Below are 24,094 nucleotides of genomic sequence, written 5' to 3'. Positions count from 1 at the left end.
AGGAGATGTTTGTGTGGATATTGCAGTTTCAGTGGGAAGAATCTAATATAAAACCCTATAAAAAGCTTGAACAGCAACAAATATCTAGAATGAGATTTATTCTGAGCCCAAAAGCAATTCGTATTTATCAACAGGCAGATTCTCTCCTCAGGGCTTACCAAGGGAGACAGACTAGTGAAACATCCCTATGCTTTTTGACAATGCCTTGCAGGTTTCTATTTTAAAGAGATTTCCCCCCAAATATCCTTTCCATTCCTGCTCATAAGATTGCCTCTGCCTACACTGTCCTTGGACAAGTTCAATACCCTCTGCAGTGTGAAAGCTCTAGAGCTGGAAGTGGTACACGATTTGATTTTACCTGGTGCTTGTCATCTATGCAAAATGCCAGGAAACATTAATCCACTCTAATGTCCTTCTCTTTGAGCTGTATATTCACTACCAGACAATGAAATGGGCATTCTCTAGGGAAGTTTCCCATTTCCTGCCACTGGTGCCTATAATTTGCCCTTGTTTTGGTGCCTGGCATTTCTCTTACATCTATATTCTTACCTATCACTCCATACACGCTCTTTGAGCTCCTCAGAGGAGCCTGCTCTGCTCACTTGTTATTACATTCTCAATGCAATGATTTAGTGGTGATCCTGCAAACCAGTCCCCAGCTCCTTCCCTGGGTTTGACAACAGGCAGGTTTCTTCCCATCTGTCTTCAGTCCTGAGTTTCTGAGAGCTCCTTTAATGGGACTGCAGACAAAAGACTTGTTCCATCCAAAACACTGATCATTTGTACAGAGCTGAAGCCACCCCACACCTCAGACAGTTCTGTAGCTCCTGAAAGTGGTGCATGGGAGATTTGGACACAACTGATGTTCATCCATATCCATGTTCACCATACCTGTGTTTTAACCACATGTATTTCTCCTCAAAACACACAGCAGAGAACTGGGCTGCTCTGTATTTCCTGCTCCATCTCCATGCCAATGCCATGGCCTGATGGGGTGCAGAGGGGGAGAAAGGGCAGACAAAAGGCAAGAGAGGGAAAAACTGAGCTCTTTAAAGATGCTGAGAGGAACTGCAAAGGCACAGAGTGTGAGACATCTGAGGCAGACAGCTATGTCACTGTCAGGGGCCACTGCAGCACTGGCAGCAGCCCAGCCTGCACTGAAGGTTGTCTAGAACATCCTAGACCAAGCTGTGGAGCTGTTGCTGGAGTCCCACCTTCCCCTCAGCATCTCCAGACAGTGTATTTCATGGATTCAGTAGGTTGCTGGTAGAAACACTGAGTTTTCCTCAGTTCCTTGTGTCCTGGGTTTGGCTGGATAATTTCCTCCCTAGTAGCTGGTAGAGTGCTGTGTGTTTTGGACTTAGTCTAAGAATAATGCTGATAACACACTTGTCTGTCTCGGGTCTTATTTCTCTTTCTTTTTGTTCTCTCTCTTTTCAATACTACTACTATTATTATTATATTACTTCATATCAATTATTAAACTGTTCTTATCTCAACCCATGGGTTTTACCTTTCTTTCCAATTGTCCCCTCCATCCCACTGAAGGGGGAAGGGGGGGGAGTGTGGAACTAAGTTGCTGGCTGGGATTACACCTTGACACCTTGCTCCTGGTTTAACATCTAAAGCCATTTTCCCTTGCACAACTGGGAAAAGCAGGACATGGGAGCGATGCAGACACACACTATAACCAGAATGGTTATATTCAGCCAGGCCCAGCTGAAATGGGTCAGGATGGGCAATGGGATCACATCCCAGTATGACTTGGTGAAACAAGTGCCTGCAGGAACCTCCCCCTGAGCTGCCTGACAAGGCAAGGATGCAGTCAGTAGGAAGAGCTGCAGCTGGATCTTTCCTTGGATGAAGACAAAGGAAAAGAGGCAGGAGGAATCCCAAGGCTCAGCACTTGTGGTACTGCTGACAGACACTCGCTGTCTGAGAAAGGGAGATGCTGGCACTTTTCAGGAAGCCCCCAGAAGGTGGGATGTTAACTGGAAGTCCTGCAGTCTGGCTTCCAAGATATCAGAGGATTCAGCAGGAACCACTGAGCTGGTGGAAGGCAGAGAATAAGTAGCAGGAACAGGCACTAAACAAGAGGACAGCAAACCAGCGATGCCCAGACCCCCACCAGCCAAGGGACTTGCAACTATAAAAAGGCAAAGCCAAAGGCAAACCCAGCTTTTTCATCCCAAGGTCTCTCTGTGCCCTTCCTCTCAATGCATACATGATGCTACTTACACTGGGAGGTACCAACCATCACTGGAATGACTGGTACACATAATTAATACATTAACTAAGCTGACTGCCGAGTGCACTGTGATCAATACTTAATTATATTTCCAGGCAGTACAACAACATCAGCCAGAAATTGAATTGAGTAGACAATGAAGATACATAACTCCAGGATCAAAACAAAGCCATGCCCAGAACAGCATAACCAGGATGTGTACTGGAGTTTCAGCAGCAGCACACACTGCATGGAGAGAACGGATCACATCATAGATGTCTTCACAGTGAAGGAGGAAGAACTGAGGCATGAAGGTCAAGAGATGAACGTCAAAACTGATGATAGCTTCAAATGATAAGGGTGAAGCTGTTGCACAGAGAGGGGAAGCAGGAGCAGCTGGGGAAGAGGCAGAAACAAGGCTCTTAAGGGAAGCTGGACAACTTCAAGTCACCATTAAGAGTACAGTGAGGTTTGCTTCCAACAGACAAGGGCAGGGCTGCCAGGCCGTTGGTGTCACAGCAAAGCCAAAGCACACAGACAGCCCCACAGGGTAGGCAGGGAGAGAGGTGTTTTCAGGAAGGCAGGAGGACCATTTCTGTTTGCTGACATGAAGAGGCTGCTCCCCCAACCTTCCCTTCTCCATGTGGCACACGAGGAACAGACTGGGCAAGCTCCCATTAGTGGAGAAGGAATGGGTATTCAGAGGCACAGCAGAAAGCAGAAAAGGGCTGGGAGATGAAAGGATTGTCCCATCATTACCTCTCAGTCTCTAGCTTGCTAGAGGGGTATCAAGTACTTCATTATCATCCCTGTGAGGGTGCTGAGGCGCTGGCACAGGGTGCCCAGAGAAGCTGTGGCTGCCCCATCCCTGGCAGTGCTCAAGGCCAGGTTGGACACAGGGGCTTGGAGCAGCTGCTCCAGTGGAAGGTGTCCCTGCCTGTGGCAGGGGTTGGAGCTGGATGAGCTTTGAGGTCCCTTCCAACACAAACCAGTCTGGGATTCTATGGCCTTCCCTTTCAGGAATAACCCTGCTCATTAAATCAGTGCTTTGCAGAAAAATCCAAACCTATTACTTTTTAAACAGTGATGTCCAAGCCTGACCACTGCATCCCACCATTCCCTGTGGCAGCCACTATTCCAATGGCAACAAGGACTTGATATTGCCTGAACTAGAAGGCTGCCCAAAATGTCTTCCTGAAGCCCTGTGTGCTTCACAGGCATTCAGAAATACACGGACACAAAGGAAGCACATGTGAGAAACAGGGATAAATCTCAGGAAAGCACTTGAAGACCCACATAAGCATTGCTCCAGGCTGACAGCTTCCCTGCCTCTCCCTGGCAGACTGCTATATCAGCATCTGAAGTGTGCATTGTCTTCCAGCTGGAGAGCCCTTGAGCCCCTGTCAACCTAATCCTGAGAAAAGGGATTTGCTGGATGGCCCTCATTGAATGCATTCCTCTGAGTCTCCGTGGCAAGCAGCTATCTTGGGATGCCTTTACAACAGCAAGCAGCCTTGAGGATGCTCAGTCAGTCGGAAGGACCACCCTGCCCCGTGGTCCATCAAGTTAAGAGCGCAGTAGCAGAGGGGTGATAAGGAAGCTGAAATGTCCCTCCCTCTGCTTCCCCCCTCAGAAGACTTCCCTGCTTCAGCATCTGCAATCAAGCTGGGATTCCACCAAAACACATGCTCCAGAAAAACATGTCAGGCAGCAGCCAACCAGTGCAGCCAGGCACACCTGAGGTTGTGCAGTCCTCAGCCTCTGCTGCACTACGCACAAGGAGCCTTGACACAGCTTAATAAACTCTCCTTCAGTAAATCTGCCTTCTTGGCATGCCAGCAGCCTCTTGCACTACAAGCCTGCACAGGCAGCAGCTCCAGCACACCACTCCAAGGTCTCTGTGCCAACACCCCACCTACTGTTAAAGAGACTGCTCCCATCCATCAGCAAACACCCATGAGCACAGCGAGATACAGGAGCTTCTGCACAAAAGCTTTCTATTCACACTAGGGCTCGGAATAACTCCCTTCTAATGCAGATGGAAGGGAGATAACTTAAGTCTCCAGCAAGTCTATGAGGAAGAGTGCATTTAGGTTCATGTACATTAAACCCCCAAGGCCAGGTTGGATGGAGCTTGGAGCAGCTGCTCCAGTGGAAGGTGTCCCTGCCCATGGCAGGGGTTGGAACTGGATGAGCTTTAAGGTCCCTTCCAATCCAAACCATTCCTTGATACTATGATAAGAGGAGACTGCCTGTGCAGACATATTCCTCAAGCTCTACTGTGATGCTGGCATGTGATTTAATGAGCAGGGAAGAGGTGTGGAAGGTGCCGACCTGCTCCAGGGAATACTGAATGCAATATTGGATTGCTTGTCTCTAATGGAACTGGAGGGGAAAAAACCTAAATCAATTGTAATCGACTTGTCAGTTAATGACACAGGGCTGCTTCCTCTGGAAAGATCGACATGCAAAGTGGAGCAGTATCCATACCAGCAGCATTATCTACACATCACATCTGGAAACTTGGCACAGAGACAACAGCAGGCAGATTCCAGCACAGAGCAGCACAGGGTTTGGGCAAGCCAGACATCAGGATAAGCTTCGCTTACCTAAGAGCTTGTTGTTGCAAGAGCTTTCCACCATGCCTGCCCCATAGCCTCCTGCCCCAGCAGGAAAACTCCATTCACTGCCATCCAGGTTAGTGTTCCACTAGCTCAGTGAACCCAACCAAATCAGGAGCACACACGAGCAGGAGGACAGGGAGGAGGAAGCAGGCCTCCTCCTCTTCAGCAGTGGCAATGTGCTGGAGACAGCCACACTGATCTGCAGACTTCAGCCCTACTGTGCCCATCATCTGTTTTAAACAGAAGTTAGTATTTATCAGTAGCAACAGATCTCCAGGCCAAGTGTCTTTATTCCAGCCTGATGTGAATGAGCACACAAGCACTCCAAGTCATCCACACGGGCTCACAAGCAAGGGCAGAGGGAATGCCTGCAGAACCTTTTGGGGCTGGAAGAACAGAGGTGCTCCAAGGAGCTGGCACTATTGGTACCTACAGCCTTATAGTTCTTCATCTCACTAGTCTGTGGTTCGTTATTAGGCACTGGAAGCTTTAAGTGCTCATCTTTGAGGAAAGTACTGCTATATTCCCCAGGTTTTTCCTGGGGGAACTGCCCACCTTGGCTACCCTTTCATTCTGATGAGGTACACCAACTCATACACCGAGCTGCTCGGGAAGGTGGGCAAGATCTTGTTGTCACAGTAAGAGGTTCTGCAGCCACAGCACCAGCCAAACCCTGAGAAACAAGAGAAACCTGAAGATCATTGCTTCCTGCCTCTGGCATAAAGATCTAACTGGGGAATTCCAGCAGCTGGAAGCCAAGTATGGAGTTTGACGAGTGGAGATGTTGGGTTGCTTTAGAGTGTCCTTCACAGAGCCCAGACCAGAAAACCCTCAATGATCTACTGAATTCACATGAAGAAAAGGGATGAAGGACTCATTGTGCCTCAGTTACTCTGGGAGGAGCTGCCACAACACGAGCACATCTGTTGCAAGGCAGAGCACAGTTCTCTCCCAGGCCCTGGAACCCCCACAATGTGTCCTCCTCACCATCAGATAAGGAGGGTAAGAAACAAACCTCCCCATCAAACACCCCAGCACCAATTCCCACCCTGAGAGCAGCCTGGGAGTGCACAACAGAACCAGCTTCCTAAACAGCTTTGGGGTCAGCATTCGAAGCAGCAGGTTTTGACCTGCTTCAACACCAGCCCATCAACAGCCTGAAATAGCTTTCCTCCTCCCCACTTTCACCTTCTCCTTTCATGTTTCCAGCTACAGAGTTATCAGCTGGGTGCTGCCTCTTCTTTTCCTATTCACTGCAGGGGTACTGGGATGTCAACACTGGTATCTCAGTAGCCAGAAGGCTGATGTTGGTAGATCAGGCCACCCAGGCTACAAAACAAGACAGCAGCAATGGGCTCCTTCCTTCTGGTATTCAGCACCCCAGCACTCTAACAGGGCAAACCAGCAGATTCAGAACCAGCCTCAGGCACACACAGGGTGCAGGATACACTGGGACAGCATCAGCCACCCCACTGCCCCGTTTGGCCTGCAGTACATAGCCAGAGAGGAGTACAAGGCCACTAAATTAGACTTGAGCATGGTACAAACTTCCCTTGGGATGCGCACATGGGAATTTCACAAGGAATGAATAGACACAGCTTGAATTGTGGAATAAGCCAATAAATAGAATGGGAAGAGAAGCATAGGAGAGGCCTAAAAACACTATAGTCTGCTTTAGGAGCAGCTGTGAGGGTTTGGGCAGAAGACCATACGATCCAATAGGACCATGGAACATTCACCACTGTTAACCAGCCTGGGCAGCCTTGGATCCTTCCAGCCTTTTCTGGGCCGGGCTGAACTGCAGTCCTGTGTAACCTCACGTACCACTGGGAGCTCAGGATGAGCTCAGCTAGTGAAGAGCAGGAGCACAGGCACAGTGACACCGAGTGACATCCCCTGCCTCCAGCCTGGCAGTGGAGAGACCCAGCAAGGCACTGTGTGAGCAGCCATCACCCAACAGACTGAAGCTTGAGGTTTAACCAGGCCCAACCTGCTGCACAGCCCTGGCACACACTGGGAATCACTCATCCCAGCAGCTTGTACTAACCTCTCCTTGGAACACTCAACAGGTCACTGTGCTTCCCAGCATCACAAGCCCAGGAAGAGGTTAACCAAGCACATCTCTTGCTGGCACAAAGGGGCAGGAAGTTCTTACCCCAGTGCCTGATCCTGGGTGAGACTGAACAACAATGAGGAACTGCCCCACCTTACTTTCTTTCAGGTGGTGCATGATTAACTGGTGATGAGTTCTGCCTTTCAATGCTGCCTTCATTAATCCAACCTGTCCCTGCTCTTTCCAACTGATACTGCCTCTGCTTCCCACCGGGTCTCCAAACAGCTCCTTCCAGGCCAGCAGAGTCAGCATTTCCATTGTCTGCTATATTCTTGCCCTGTTTGCTTGTTTAACTATAATTTCTCCTTCCCAGTAGCTGATGTTTCCAGTCCTGGCTTTAGGCCTTATTTTCTAACAAAACCTGCACACCCTATCTGGAAACAAGAAACATGGAGGAAATGCCTCATATCTGGGCCCCTCACTGCAAGAGAGACATTGAGGAGCTGGAGCAGGTCCAGAGCAGGGCAATGGAGCTGGTGCAGAGCCTGGAGCACAATGTGATGGGGAATGGCTGAGGGACCTGGGGGGTTCAGATGGAGAAGAGAAGGCTCAGGGGGGACCTGATGGCTCCCTACAAGTGCCTGACAGGAGGATGGAGCCAGGAGGGGCTGGGCTCTGCTCCCAAGGAACAAGGGATGGGACAAGAGGAAACGGCCTCAAGCTGCACCAGGGCAGGTTTAGATGGAGCTGAGGAACAATTCCTGCCCCACAGGGTGCTCAGGCATTGGAACAGGCTGTCCAGGGCAGGGCTGCAGGCACCAGCCCTGCAAGTGTTCACACAGCGTGGAGACGAGGCCTCAGTGCCATGGGGCAGTGGTGGCCTTGGCAGGGCTGGGAATGGTTGGACTGGATGAGCTTAAAGGGCTCTTCCAGCCTGGTTGATTCTACAGAAGGGCTGTGTGTCACATATCTGTACCTAAGCAGCAATCTCCTGCAATAGGCAGTGGATAAATTTCTTTCCCTCTTCCTTTTTATCTCAACAATTAATTCCATGGAAGATCCAAAGGCCAAAGGAAGAGCAGGAGAGAAGGACGTACATACAGACTAATGACTGTGAAACAGACTGGGAGGATTGAACAGTTCTCAGCCACTTACAGGAGCACTGCAGACAGAAAGGACAAAAGCCCCCAAAGCTCAGCTTGCACCCCGGCAATGTTTTACTCAGCTCCTCTCAGTTCCAGGTCTGTCCCAGATTTGTGTCAAAGGCAACTATGCAGGGTCAGATCCTTAACACTTTCATTTCAGCTTTTAAATTGCACTAGAAATAACTGTATGCTAAAATATGGCTATTTTACTGCTGCATGAATGTGTTTGGGACTGGGATCAGGAGAGAAACAATGAGGTTTGGCACTGCTTAGTGCCACTGGCATCCCCCTGGCTCCATCCCCAGCTGTGGGTGTTCAGAGCTTCAGGAGACACAAAGAGCCACTGGAGCTGTGGGGTTGGGGGGAACACGAGGATCCTTTGCAGCTCACAGGGTGACAGGAGTATTGCTGCTGTGACGTGTGTGGCTACATGCCTCTTCCAGGCATGCCTAGCAAAGCCTGACTAGCAGAACAGATGAATGCAGGAATAGTCTCCAATATCCCTCTTGCATGTTTCCAGAAAGCCTCCATTCTTTTGGTGGTTCACATTGGAATACCTCCCCTCTTTGCAAGGCTGCACGGAGATTGACAGGCACACAAGTAAATCAAGACCTGCAGCCCATGTGTTTCAGTCCCCTCTGCAGCATGATGAACCCAGTTGACCACTTATGCAACAGATGTGATTAAAGCATCTGCATGAATTAGGAGACAGAACATCACCTGCAACTGCAAGCCAGGGTTGCAAACCCCATGATCATAGAACCAACCAGGTTGGTAAAGCCCTTTAAGTTCATCCAGTCCAACCATTCCCAGCACTGCCAAGGCCACCACTGCCCCATGGCACTGAGGCCTCGTCTCCACACTGTGTGAACCCTTGCAGGGATGGTGGCTCCATCCATGCCCTGGGCAGCCTGTTCCAATGCCCCATCAAAGATGTGACACACACAACAGATTCAGCCAGCCTAACATAATGTTATCTGGGAACAGCCTTGGACAACCCCTCCTTGCCCTTCACTCTCCCCAGTGAGCAAGCACTGCTCCTGCCAAGCCTCAGCAGAAGCTGCACACAAAACCTCACAGAGCTTTAACAGAAGGCACGTTGAGGACTTGAGCTTTGGTGTCCAGCTTCACCACCAGCAAATGGTGTCACTGGGCTAAGAACATACCAGGCCTGACCAAAGCTTCCTGCAAGCCTATACCATGTATCCCATGGGGTCAGTAATGAATGCCCAAGTATAGAGCGGGTGCACACATAGTGCACATCCCCGATGTGGTTTTGTTTTGGGGATCTGACCAGCTGCTTTGAAGCCCACATGGGTACCAGAGATTCAGAACATCTCCATGCATGAAGTCCTAAAACTTAACTGCCTTTTCCTTAAAGGATCTTTTCCCATCCTGAACCCAGCATCTCCTAGTTTGATTTCTTCCACTTATCTCACTAGAAGATAGGGACGGTGAACAGCTCTAGTACCTCCTCAGCTCCATGGCGATCATGCTTTACTAAACTTCACCAGCATCACTTTTCCCAGCCCATCATCTTTTCCAGGCAAGAGAGCTCAGATCCATTTAACCACTGCTCACATTCCATGCCCTTACCATCAATGCTGAAACACTCACCTACAAATAAACACAGAAAGGACTGCATTTGACTGCAGACACTGTTAGGAGCTCAGATATCCAGTCTGGAGAATGGCTCTTCCTCTGAGGTGAGACACATGTGCTAAAGAAGGTCAGCAAACCCTGGCATCACCTCCTACGTCTTCGGAGCCAGAAGTACTGGGGCAATGCAGGAGCAGAGTTTCCAGAGCCACTTCTGTGCTGCTCCAGTCTGAGCCTTCCTGAAGTAATTACTGTGGAACTTACTCAAAGCTCGTTAGGCAGAATTTCCACTAGGTTATTCTAACAGTTGATTAATTCCCCTTTCCTGGCAGATCTCCTTGGATTCCTTAGCACGCCTGCCCTTGGGATCCCTATGGTGCGGGTTTGTTCCCCCACTCCCAACACTGCGTGCATTGATAGGGAAAGGAAAAACCAATCACGTCAGAGCTCGCCTTGGGTTTTTAAGTCTCTGTGGCAGATTAACGTGGCACGCTCCCCCTCCCCATGCCCTCCCTATTGCACAGCCCTACGTCAAGGAGTTAATCCCACCATCTGCAGCTCCTGCACTCCAGGAAACCCCAACACCTAAACCAGTTCAGAAGCACCAGCAAGTCCAGCCGTATCTAATAGCGCTGAAGAGCCATGCGTTAAATGTAATCACATTCATTTCCATTACCCCATAGCCTGCTCAGTCAACACATAGAATCATTTAGATTTAGACATGGAAAAGGGCTCAACAACTCAGCCTGGATAATGCCAGCAGACTTATTATTTACATCATCAAAGAATTACTAGCTCAACCCCGGTCAAAATCAGTCGGTTCCAACAACAACATTTGCATTCTAAGTGGCTTTATAAACTGCTGCACGCCCAGGGGACTGCAACACTAACATCAAGTAAGGAGAGACCCAGGAAAGCCTTCCCAATTGTTTGGGACACGTATTTGACCTCCGGCCCCCAGCTCACTGTTTAGCTTTGCCTGCATGTAGTTGGGCAACAACCAGCACACAGGATCAGAACGCTGCTGGAGCCTCTCTGCCCGGTCTAACCCTCTTTTTGCAGCACAAAGAGCACATTTCATAACTGGAAGGCATCTGAAGAATGGAGCTAGACAACTAATCACCTGAGGGAGCGCAGTGCATGCAATCCATGCTCCTCTGGTCTGTGATGTTCAAGGACACACTGGATAGAGCCTTGGGCGACACGGTCTAGTGTGAGGCATCCCTGCCCATGGCAGGTGGTTGGAACTGGATGATCTTGAGGTCCTTTCCAACCAAACCAGTCTGTGATTCTATGGTGGAGATAACTCAGCCCCAGTATCAAGCACCCACTGCAGGTCAGTGTACCCAGTCCTGCCCATCAGGAGCACACAGCCCTCCCAGCTCAAAGAGCTGACAAGTTATGTCCTGATCAGAGACAAGCACTATAAAACTGACTATCACTCATAAGGACATGCTACACCACGAGATCAGGACTGGGGATGCCAAGCAAAAGCCCCTAAAGCACAAAGTTGACCCAGCATCTGCATGAAGACTGTATGATCATAACAGCCCTCTACCCTTGAAAAGGATTTACTAATTCTAGCATTCCAATGTGACACAACCTTTTCCTTTGTGCTGGTGCTGGTGATTACACACTCCAATGAGCCCAAGCCATGAGAACACTCATTCCAGGGGGTATCCAAGCACCTCAAGGCTCCTTCCTTCCTTCCTCATATGTTCACAGACTGCCCTGCAAGTGGAACTGGTCCAAACACGGCACCACCTCCTCCTCCAGCCCCTGACATTTCTGGTGGCTGACGCTTTTGTGCTGTCTCAACTGCTCTTCTGCTTCAGCAAACACTTTAGAGAGCCCAACAGCCCTGAGGCACCAATATCATCACCAGCTCTCCATCTTACACAACACACAACACTCCCACAGCATCCTTCCCCCTGCACAGCCCCGTGTCCAGTCCCCTGCTCCTCTTCTGCTTGGCTCCTGCAGACACACAGGCAGCCTCCTGCAGCTTCACCGAGCACCTCGACAGACCACAGTGAACATTACCTCACCACAGAGCTCCTGCAGCATTCCTCACCTCCTGCCAAAGCTGGGTTTGACCACTCTGCAGGGACACAAGACAATTTCCTTCTCTTCAAACAAGTCTCGAATCAGAGCAAGCCACTCTGCTCCAATATGGCCATTTGGCTCACTTCAATGAAGATGAAATCTTAATCAAAACAGGAAAAACAAGATCTGGGCTCCTGCAGGAGGTGCAGAAGCTATTTCCTATCTCCATCCCTTCACTTCTTCCCCTTCTCTCACTTCAAAACTTGCAGGACAGGAACATCCTGCAACAACATTCTCCAGGTAGAACCTGTTCTAAAGCAAGCAGGTGTTCAGTGACTCCAGGGCTCCATCACTTTGCACTTCATGCTCTCTAAACTCTGCCAGCAGCACAAACACGATACCAGCCTCAGCGAACAGCACTCACACTGTACCTGCATTGGCACAGACGGTGCTCTCATCACAGCCCCATCCACCCAGTGCAGCCATGAGATGTGTTGCAAGAACAAAAAGAAGTAAACAAGGGGTGGGGAAGGACCAAACCCTGGCACTCACTGCTCTGACACTCCCTGCTGTCAGCTTGCAGAGCTGCCAGACATTGGGCATTGCCTTGATCTTATCAGGTCTGGAACTAAAGCACCAAACCAGAGCCTTGAGACCTCCCTGCGCTTCATCATCCCCACACATACAGGGGAACATGGTCTGGCATTGCTCCTGGGAATAAAGGGTTCCTCCAGCAAGAAATCTATCCCCCCCATTCAGAAGCAGTAGTCTTTGAGGCACACCATGCCTAAAATACAGCTGCTGAGAACACCCGCATCCCCAACAAAGATATTGTGTTAAGACATAGAATCCCAGCCTGGTTTGTGTTGGAAGGGACCTTAAAGCTCATCCAGTTCCAACCCCTGCCACAGGCAGGGACCCCTTCCACTGGAGCAGCTGCTCCAAGCCCCTGTGTCCAACCTGGCCTTGAGCACTGCCAGGGATGGGGCAGCCACAGCTTCTCTGGGCACCCTGTGCCAGCGCCTCAGCACCCTCACAGGGAACAGCTTCTGCCTAAGAGCTCAGCTCAGTCTCCCCTGTTCTGGCAGGTTCAAGCCATTCCCCTTGGCCTGTCCCTCCAGGCCCTTGTCCCAAGCCCCTCTCCAGCTTTCCTGCAGCCCCTTTAGGCACTGGAGCTGCTCTCAGGTCTCCCCTTCAGGAGCCTTCTCTTCTCCAGGCTGCCCCAGCCCAGCTCTCTCAGCCTGGGTCCAGAGCAGAGCTGCTCCAGCCCTCGCAGCAGCTCCATGGCCTCCTCTGGATTCACTCCAGCAGCTCCACGTCCCTCTCTTTTCTCCTGCTGACAGGGTATTAAATTTACCTAATGGACCAAGAGCTGCCAAGCACTGTGAGACATTTCTCTGGCTTCGTGCAGCTTCCCTTTCCTTATGAGGACCTGCCTCTACTGAGGTGTCGCAGCGAAGACACGAAGAAACGCCAGCTTGCCAGTGGATCCCAGAGTGAGAGTTCAAAGCACAATCTGGACTTGCCCAGGAGGTGGGACTGATCCAAGCCACTGCACCAGGAATGTTTGCCAGGATCCAGAAGGCTGTTCCACCTTAGCGGTTTGCAGGCTTGCATACTGCCATCCTAAAAGACAACGTAGGGCAGAAAGCAGCAGCCAAGTCCACCCCGCTGTGCTGCAGCCCCAGCGTTTGAGGAACCTACAGCTGTGTGCCCCTATGGGGTGACATGTGCTCCTTCAGGTAGGGCAGAGGGAGATGTGGAAACATGCAGGATGCGATAACACCAAACACATGCAAGAAAAGAGAATGTGTTGTGTCTCCTTGTACCAATCCTCCTGCTCCACTGCCCTAAGCCAAGGAGCTTCAGGAAGAGGAGGATTCAAAGGTTCACAAGGTACAAAACCTATCTGGACATCTTTTGAAATACCCATTTTCTTCCAAGGTTTACTTCCACAGAGGCCCTTGCAAAATCAGAGCCATCTGTTGGAAACCAATAGCTGATGATGGAAATGCTGAATCCCTTCTTCCTGCAATTCCAGCCGCCTGGAAGCAGCTCACGCCCCCCAGAAAGGTCAACAGTGTACAAAACATAGCAATGAAGTTGGGCACTGGAGATGTTTGCTCCGAGCGAGGATTTGGACGTGCTGAAGCCTGAAACACACAAGCTGCAACATCAACAACACTACAGCCTTCTCCTATCAACGTTACATAATAAATAATGCATTTAAGGGTTGTGATGTTGGGCTCCAAATCCCAGCCTCATTGAGCCATAATTATTTTTAGCATTTAGAATACAGAGTACTATCAGATCCCATTTAAGGCTTACTCTTAGATGAAGCAAGTCTGGTTCTTAGATGCTTTCTTCGAGCAGAAAAAGGTGGCAGCAGCAGCTGGGGTAGAGCAAACAAATCAATAGATGCATATGGACATATAGGTCACACAAGAATTAGGCTGAGGGAAAAACAAGTTAGCTGTGCAACTTGGCTGCTTTTCCACGTATGGTGCTAGCCATTTGTGGTTTAAGCTTTGAGGAGCTCCACTTCGTTTGAGCCTGTAACAATTCCAAGCTTCCAAGAAGCAGGTTTTCACTCTAACTCCTCTATGTTACTTTATATTGGCTAACGCTTTCATGTGAGCATCGCTGGCTTAGACACATACTGCACTAGGAAAAACTGAAGGAGGAACTGGAAAACTGTGTTCTGTGCCCTGCAGAGCAGAAAAATATCCTTCAGAAACACAGAACTGACCTAGAAAAAGGAAGAGTTCTGCTGCTGCCCTCTAATGAGCACATCTAACATTGGAAAGAGCACTCCAACAGATATGGTCTGCTCTGCTACAGGCACAGCCTCTTCTGCTGCAGAGCTGTCAGCAATGCAGTCACAGCTGGAGCAAGGCAGCACCTTCAACACAGCAAACATGCAGAAAAGCCATCTGGATGGACCCATGACCTATTCTGAGCTTCGAGTGTATGGCTGTCTACTCTTCTGCTCTTTCCTTCCCCAAATAGAGGGAGGAGGGAAAAGGTTCCCAGCTGTGACCTTCAGGACACAAGGAGGTTTATCAGCTCACCCCTGCCTGCAGCTTCCACAAGGACTATCCTCCCTCTAAGGTTACCTCCCAAGTAGATTGCTGCATTCAACTTCAGTGTCCCTTGCTTGGGTCTGTCTGGATGCTATTCATATGTTAGATCTCTTCATCCAACCTAGCAGAGAGAATCCTGTAACCTCATGGTATGGAGTTATACCATATGCTGCCCTGCCACAGAAGGCCATGATGCTGCTACAGGTATAGAGGTACAACAGAAACATGGAGGAATGACCTGCTTAAGTGTCATAGAATCCCAGCCTGGTTTGGGTTGGAAGGGACCTTAAAGCTCCTCCAGCTCCAACCCCTGCCACAGGCAGGGACCCCTTCCACTGGAGCAGCTGCTCCAAGCCCCTGTGTCCAACCTGGCCTTGAGCACTGCCAGGGATGGGGCAGCCACAGCTTCTCTGGGCACCCTGTGCCAGCGCCTCAGCACCCTCACAGGGAACAGCTTCTGCCTAAGAGCTCAGCTCAGTCTCCCCTGTTCTGGCAGGTTCAAGCCATTGCCCTTGGCCTGTCCCTACAGGCCCTTGTCCCAAGCCCCTCTCCACGTTTCCTGTACATTCAGCTTAGACAGTGTCCACTGAGATCTACAGTGTTAAGAAACCCAAACAAAAGACCTCTAGAGCATTACTTTCTTTCTATAAACTCCTTGTCTAAAAAGCTAAACCCAGATTACGTGCCTTTATCAGTTATGCTACATGTGAGCATCAATAATACCACCTCTGAACTGGACAAGCAGATCTTCAGGTGTTGCACACATTTTGACCCAAGCATACAGAAAACCTTTGTTCATAAACTGCTCACAAAGACTCTGATACTCCATATCCTGAGGATCCCTGTGCTGAGCAAAACAGCTCTCAGCACAGGAACCAGCACCACATCCCAGGCAAGCTAGACCTTTATTCCAGCAAAGGATAACTTGCATAGAATAAATCTATAGATCCCACTTACGTCTGAATTATAGGCACAAAGTCGTGGGAGATCTACCATTAAACACTCACCCTGTCATGCAGATAAGACCCACATTAGCAGAGATTTACCTCTTGGTAAATCAGATTTATGGAGGTGACAATCTTGGTGTAGAAACCCTTGGGAAAAAAAGACAAGCAAAACAGGCTTCCTGACATGGGCATCTCCCAGGGGTACCAGCAAAGGAAACAGGAGGCAGACTCATTCTGCACCCCAGAAGCACATCAAGGCAAGTCAGAAGGGGCAACCCAGAAGAAGGAGACCTCTCATCTCACCCACACTGTACCAGGCTCCACCAATTGCCTAACTAGAACACCTATTAAATATTGAACTCCCAGGACACGTATTTCAGAAGCACCTTTGACAGCCTGACACAACTCTGTACCACTGCTGGTGACAAGGGAAGGGCGCTGACTTCCAGAGCTGTCAGTCTGCCCTCTCCACAGGCAGTTCCTCATCCCTCTTGGGATTCAGATCCTTAAGTCATGCAGTGTTAAACTGCTCTTCTCATGCCCCGTGAGGGGTTTTCATGACTGGGATTGGTGCTGGGTGCAGCTCTTTGTCACCAGTGCAGAACTGTGCCTCCTCCCTCCATCTCTGTAGTATTTATAATGTTATAACTCCACTATGCCAAAGGTCTAACATCAGAACACCAAAGGCATGGATTTCAGTTCACAACCCTCTTCTGTAATGCTGCAGCTTCAGTGCTCTCCTAAGCAGGGCTGATCTATTTTTGTGTTAAGTAAGGATGTCTGACCATTTAAAACTGATTTAGCAGAATACCAGGCTAGATTAGTATCCTTCTAAAGCTTTGGGAATCATAATTGCACAGAGCAAGACACAGCACGACATGCAAACTGCCATGCCCCATCACACCTAACCAGGAAGGCCAGGATGGACACTGACCCGAGACCCAGCAAGCCCTTCAGTGGCACAAGGGACTGACCCATTTCACTTAAAAACCTCATGCCTGAACACTCCATTTGTACAAGAGCTGCAGGAAGGCATTGAGAAGCCCAGAGCAACACCTCAGCAGCTTCACCAAAGCAGTTCCCATGTCCTCAGTGAGCCCTCAGCTTCAACACAGCCATAGAATCACAGAACCAACCAGGTTGGAAAAGCCCTTCAAGCTCATCCAGTCCAACCATTCCCAGCCCTGCCAAGGCCACCACTGCCCCATGGCACTGAGGCCTCGTCTCCAGCTGTGTGAACACTTGCAGGGCCGGTGCCTGCAGCCCTGCCCTGGGCAGCCTGTTCCAATGCCTGAGCACCCTGTGGGGCAGGAATTGTTCTTCAGCTCCATCTAAACCTGCCCTGGTACAGCTTGAGGCTGGTTCCTCTTGTCCCATCCCTTGTTCCTTGGGAGCAGAGCCCAGCCCCTCCTGGCTCCATCCTCCTGCAGGTACTTGTAGGGAGCCATCAGGTCCCCCCTGAGCCTTCTCTTCTCCAGAAACAAAGGAGAAACACATGTAAAGGCTGCTCCAGGGCAAGCACGTACCTTCTACCATTGCTAGTGGGGAGCATGACACAGCCACCACAGGAACCAGCCATAAGAAACTACAGGGATCTGACACATCATTCAAGCTCTTAAGACCCATTTCAGGCTCTTCCCACTACCAACAGCCTCCTGTCTCTGGAGCAGATTGCAAACATCTTGGCAGCTTTGGCCACGCTGGAAAGCGTTCCTGTGTTTGTGTAGTGCTCAGTATCCATGACCACTGGCTAATTGGAGCAGTTAAAAACATAACAACACAACATTAATTTTAAGTAGAAGGACTTAGGGTTAGAGGAAGGGGGAGGAAACAAAATGTTAATTAACTCCAGAAACATTAACACAACTGATGCCCAGGAGCTGGCAGAAGGCACTCACAACATGGAAATGGTCTATCTGCAAAGGGAAGTCAAAGCACTTGAAGCAGTGCAAGTTTCAGACATTCATTTAGCTCTTTTCACTTAATTACACTGAGTAATTAAAGTGCAGTTTCATTCAGCTCCTCTCACCACCAGCACCACACTGCACAGTAAATGTTAAAGTGTTATTAAGCAGTGTGGATTTTTTACTCCTTTAATAGAAATATTATCATTTTTAAGGCACAGGTGCCTTTGGCTTTCTGTAGGATTCCAGTAGGATTCCCATGCCAACCAAGCTGTTGCAACCTACAGCCTTTTGTTCCTGCAGCCCCTTTAGGCACTGGAGCTGCCCTCAGGTCTCCCCTTCAGGAGCCTTCTCTTGTCCAGGCTGCCCCAGCCCAGCTCTCTCAGCCTGGCTCCAGAGCAGAGCTGCTCCAGCCCTCGCAGCATCCCCGTGGCCCTAAGGAACACCACTCATCACTGGTCCCCAGTTGGACATTGAGCCATTGACCACAACTCTCTGCATGCAGCCATCCAGCCAGCTCCTTACCCATCGAGTGGTCCACCTGTCAAATCCATGCCTCTCCAGTTCAGAGACAAGGATGTAGTGCAAGACAATGTCAAATGCCCCACACAAGTACAGGTAGATGACATCAGTTGCTCTTCCCTTATCCACCACCACGGCCTCATTGTAGAAGGCCACCAAATTCACCCTTCATGAAGCCATTGCTGTCACCAATCACTCCCTTATTGTCTATGTGCATTAGCATAGTTTTCAGGAGGATCTGCTCCATGATCTTGCCAGGCACTGAGGTGAGACTGACTGGCCTGTAGTTCCCTGGGTTTCCTTTGTTTCCTTTTTTAAATCTGGGGCTTGTATTTCCCCTTTTCCAGTCAGCAGGAACTTAACCTGACTGCCACAATAGATAATGGTGCTTGGATGCCCTGTTTGAAAGACATGTTGATATCTACCTCACCTATGAGAATGAGAAATCCCAGCTCAAATGCCACTCAAGCAGCACTTTGCCCAGAGACAGATGGAGCAGGAACATCTTGTCATCGTGCACTAGCACAGCACGTCGCATTTTACACACACACTGGAGATGCTACAGCTGCTCCTTGCAGGCCGCTCACTGTCAGCATCAGTTTGCACCCCTCTCCATCTGAGGACTGTTAGGGTGGGGAACAGCTTGAGCAGGGTGCTCTAAAACAAACACAAGGCACGCATGACAACTGCCAGCACAGAAGGAGATGCTGAAGAAAAGCAACAGCAGTGGAATTGTGAAGATGCAGCAGCTTCTCACAGTGTGGATGTGGTAAATGACCACCACGAGCTGATTTAAAAGCACCCCAAAAAGCAGCAAAGGCTTAAAACTGGTATTCAGAAAGGCTGTGTTCATTAAAACTACCCCCAAAGCAAACAGGAACCCCCAGTTTCACGAGGCCAGGCACTACACAATAGCCAGGAAGGCACAGCTGAAGGGGATGGCAAGGAACACGCTGTTCAGGAGCTGAAGAAGCCCAAAATGAAGGCAACAGAAAGGTGCCAACATCTTTGCTCTGTTCACATCACTAAAAACCTGCCTAGAGAAGGTGGACAGTGCTAGGATTAGACACAGCAGGAGGGCAGACTCACACCATGCACTGCAGAGGAACACAGCAAACATCTTCCCAGCAGAAGTAACCGGCTCCTACCAACAGCACAGCTCCAGGACTTGCACAGAAGCATTTCGGGGAGAAACATCATCAGGGATGAGGACAGAAGAGGAAGAACTGTAATACTTAAAGGGCACAAACAGAAATTCAGTGATTCTATCGTTCTATGAACAGAAAGGATTAAATTATGGAACACAAAGGTTTGCATCCTGTCAGAGCTGCAATTCTTCAAGCAACACAGCAGTGGATCCACAGCAGTGGCAACCCCAGACACTGCAGGAACAGTGATGCTGAAGAGGAAGGATCTCTCCTGGATTCTGGTACACCACCAATTACAAGCAAAAACCAGAAAAGTAAATCATGTCCCATGAAGTTAGTGCACAGCAGGACCACGACACCAACCAACCACAGCTTCTCTGCTTCTCATTTGAGGCTACAAAACGAGAACAGAATAGGACAAGTGGCTGCAGAGCCCAAAGAGAAGGAAGCAGATATGTGACAGACTAATCTGGAACATCAGAACAGAAGCTGAGGTGCAAACCAGGACACAAGCACTGACTGAAGAGGAAGGCTTGGTAACAAAAGAAAGTCAAGAGTATGTAAGAAAGGGACAAAGCAAGGCTGTACATGGCTTGCAGACTCCAGCAATTCCAAGCTATCAGATTCCTGTTTGCCCTGATTTATTCTCTCCTGTCTCTGCATTTCTTCAGCAGGAAAAGGGACTCCCTTCTTTGTCAGATACTCAATCTCACCCCTCCGCTCCTCTCTGTGCCGCTGACAGATGAACCCATGCTATAAGACACTACCATCAGAGGATGAAACTCTCAAGATACAAAGGGGTAACTCGGAGATACTACAGCATGCCTGAAAGTCCCCTCTATTTTCATATCCCAGTGTGCAGATCCAGGCCTGGTACAGAATCAGACTCACAGAGTGGTCTGTGTTGAAAGAGACCTTCAGAGATCATTTAGCTTAAACCCCCTTTCACCAGGTTGCTCCAAGCCCCTGTGCCCAACCTGGCCTTGAACACTGCCAGGGATGGGGCAGCCACAGCTTCTCTGGGCACCCTGTGCCAGCGCCTCACAGCCCTCATAAAGAATGTCTTCTTTATATCCAATCTAAACCTATCTTATGGTGTCCTTAGGGACCCTTAACTGGGCTGGGGCCAGAGGCAGCAAATGGCTTTAATCCATGTATCAAATCACATTTTCCTGGCTCACCAGTAGCACACAGGGACTTACAGCAATCTGCAGGAAAAGCTGCTCTTGGCACAGCCTCAGAAACCAAGGTGACCAGCTAAGGGTTTGCAAGCAATTCTGACCTGGTAGCACTTGCTGCCATTGCCCTTTCGCTTTCTCAACAATGCATCTTGTCAGTGCCCTTTTGGAGAAGCTGAAAATAAAGCAGGAAGATGCCAGTCTAGTTGTTCATCCCATTCCACAACTGGTTCATCATCCGCTCCAAAAAACCCACATTCCCAGGCAACTGGTTTGCCAGTCACACTTGAACAGGCCTTTGCTTCAAGGGGCAAATACTGTGGAAGGAAACCTAAAGCAGGAAGATAAAAAGGGAGGAAAGAGGGGGAAAAAGCAAACACACATGCCCCCCATAAGACAGGCCATTATTTCTGCCTGACTTGGAAGCACTTAATTCCCACGCTAGAGGCTCACCCACAGGAGATTTATTCCCTCACACTAGTAGCAGAGGGCCTTGCATGGATTAGATTATGGCAAAGCATTTGATTTACATTACGTCAGTGACTAAGTAAACTACACTGATGAAAAGCAATCACTGAGCAGGCTCCTGGACTTAGCTCCAGTGTTCACAGTGATGCTGCTGGCTTTTGTTACCTATTGGCATGTGGAAATCATCCGGAATCTGGTGTTGAGATGAGCTAATGATTAAAGACAAGAAGCAGAGCAGAAGAAAGTAGTTGCAGCAGGTCTTCTTCACAGTATGACATGGCTCAGAGCTCCCCATATTAAAATACTTCCCATCTTGGACCACTGGCTTCCTACCATCACACATGTGAGCCTCACCAAATACTAATTCCATTTCTCTATTATGGTTCCATCCTTTCCCTCTCATGCTGCTGGAATCATTGATGCCAGAACAGCCTAAGCTGATGCCTCACCCCACTCAAAACAAGCACACTGAATCAGCCTCGTATCCTAGGGAAGCAACAGGACATTACCATGAGAGCAGCAGATACTTCCAGTTTGGCACCCTGCCTCCACCACTGCACCAGGAATCCTCAGGTAAAGGTTGGCAAGAACCAACACCACCAGTTTATCCTCCCAAAACAAGGAACTCCTTCACTCTCCTTTCAGCCCCAGCACACACCTGTGCAGGCAGACACAACCACTCGTGTTAACCATGATGCTAACCTGCTAGAGATGCTGAGCTTTCCAACTTGAGAAGGATGCTTCTCCCTCTTCCCTCAGAACAACCACAGCCAACCTCACTTACAGAACTGAGGAGAAGTAAGGGGCAAAAAGGTAGAGAGAGAATGCTCCTGGCTTGCTCTTCCCTCTATACCAGCACCTCTTCCAGAGCAACTGCTGTCCCTGCACCACCCTGAGGAGACCAGGCAGGCTTTCCAGGTCTCTTCTACTGATCCAGCCAGCCACTATCCTCTCAAACAGTAAGGGGGGATGCAGACATGTGGAACCACAAGCCAATGTTATCACCTATTCTCCCTTACTTTTCCAGCAATCTCTCAACCTCACACATCCTTCTAGGCCAGCTCCACATCTGACAGCTTCACAGTTAGCAGAAGGCACCCCAGCTCACGTAACTTTGGAGCTCAGGCTCTGTCAAGACAAAAGTTGGGCCCCCCTGTTCAAGCACAAAGCCAAAATGTGAATGACCTAGTGGGGAAAGGAACAAGGCAGGATAGTAGGATGATCAAATGTTTCACCCAGAAATGTCTTGTGCAGATACTTTTGTGCTGCAGTGCCATGAAGGCATTACCAGCATGCAGGAAGATGCTGGCTTTCTGGGAACTACACCTCCAAAAGCAGAGAGATGCAGGGTCTAAGGAGGAGAGATAAAAGAGCAAAAACCCACAGCAACCAACAGAGTAACCCAGAGTGTTTCCTGCCAGGTCTAACCACTGTAACTGATCCCTTGTTTCACTTATGCCCTGCAAGCCTCTCTAAGCCCACACTGATGTCTTCCTGGCTGTCCCTGAAGCATCAGAGCACTGTAACACAAAACAGAGATACCAGTAACCTTAGATAACGTGAAGCAACCCTAGGAGTGCACTCACACACACAGGGAGGACAAAGATACCAGCTTTCAACTGCCACATATTCCTGGGCAGAATCAAATCCTCAGCTGTGAAAAGCCCAGGAGACAGAGCAATAAAGCCTACCTACAGTCTGCCAAGCTGACCTTCTCAGAGCTTGAAATGCAAGTGGGAGAGAGGCATTTTTGCCTTGCTATTAAACCTAAAAATAACAATGTGTAGGAGGATCCTACCCTCCTGCCCTGTGCACAGAGCTAAGGGGGTGGCAGGAATGTGGGGATGAGGGTTGGAGTCAAGTTGAATTTGCTGTTGAACAGGCCCCTGGCTGACCAGGGATCCCAGGAGACAAAGCAGAGCCTGCCTAGAATCTCTTTTCTAACTCCAGGGTGCCTGCTATTGTATGCACAGCCTAGTTACAGTTCACTGGCTTAACACAAAAAATGAATTGATTTCCATAATGAAAAGGCCTCCACATGGCTCCAAATGACACAAAAAGAAAGGGCACAGAAGCTTGGGAAGATCTGAGAACAAAATCAAACCACTTTTTGCCTCGTTGAGCTGCAGTTTTGGGCCCCCAGACAAACAGCTATTTTTAGCTGATCATCTGGAAAGTGCAAGGCAGCACAAAGCATTGGGGTCAGCATCACTGCAGGCAGACAGCACGCAGCCTCAAGAGAGGGTTAAATGTAGTCAGGCACCACACATGTGCATCATCAGCACTTGCAGAGGGACCAGAGGCACAGAGCTATTTATAAAGCAGCTCTGTGCAGCTGCAGCCTGCAGTGCAAGACAAGGACTGCAGGATGTCAGCCCTCACCATGCTCATTTCATTAAAGAGATGGCTATGTTTGCATGCACACATGTATGCACACATGTCCTCTTCCCAGGAGAGGGACAAAGAGTGAGCTCAGTGCTGGAAAACAAGGCATTTCACAAAGGTTTCTGTGCAGAGGGCAAGCATCCCCAGCAAACGTGTCCTCACACAACCTTCCCATTCCCTCACACTGTGACTAAACGTGACTGATGGGCTGTGGCTGCTGCAGCTCCGGTAACCACTAGCTTTGAGGTGGTTATTGGGTTGCTTTGTAGCCCTGGACATGAAAACAAAGTCACTGTAGTGGTATTAATCCACATGGAAAGAAGAGATGCAGTTTTAAGCAAGGTATTTGTGAGTCCCACATGTCTTCTGCACCAGGACAGATCAGTGTGCCATCAGTTTCCATTTTGAGGTGGAATGGAAACCCAGTTTCAGACTCAAAGCCCTGTCTGCCACTAAGCACTAAGCAGGGAGCACTTCCCTGTGGGATTAGAAAGCAACAGCCTCTATCACCACCTCACCATTCCCACTCTTACCCCCATAATCCTTGGTGAGCTGAACTCTCCTGCCAGAAGACCTAGAACCAGCAATGGACAGGAGGAGAAAATGGATGGCAATGAGCCTGCTGTGGGTAAAGCACTGCTGATGCACAACAAGCAACTAGCTGGCAAAAGGGTATGAATGGCAGCTGCTGGTGAGGCAGAAGCAGCTGCAGAGGATGCCTGGAGATCAGCTCACAGCCTGGGCTCTGCTGTCCTCTCAGCCCCT

General features: G+C 49.5%; 1 protein-coding gene across 1 annotated transcript in view; it reads right to left on the bottom strand.

Annotated features, from left to right (window-relative positions):
- Window positions 1–24,094, bottom strand: part of SLX9 (SLX9 ribosome biogenesis factor) — a 46,714-nt gene that overhangs the window by 20,467 nt on the left and 2,153 nt on the right. The gene's annotated exons all lie outside the window — the stretch shown is intronic.

This window comes from Melopsittacus undulatus, chromosome 8 (genome assembly GCF_012275295.1).
Source record: "Melopsittacus undulatus isolate bMelUnd1 chromosome 8, bMelUnd1.mat.Z, whole genome shotgun sequence".
NCBI lineage: Eukaryota > Metazoa > Chordata > Aves > Psittaciformes > Psittaculidae > Melopsittacus > Melopsittacus undulatus.
Note: the sequence above shows the minus strand (reverse complement) of the source record. Positions and strands in the feature narration are given on the sequence as shown.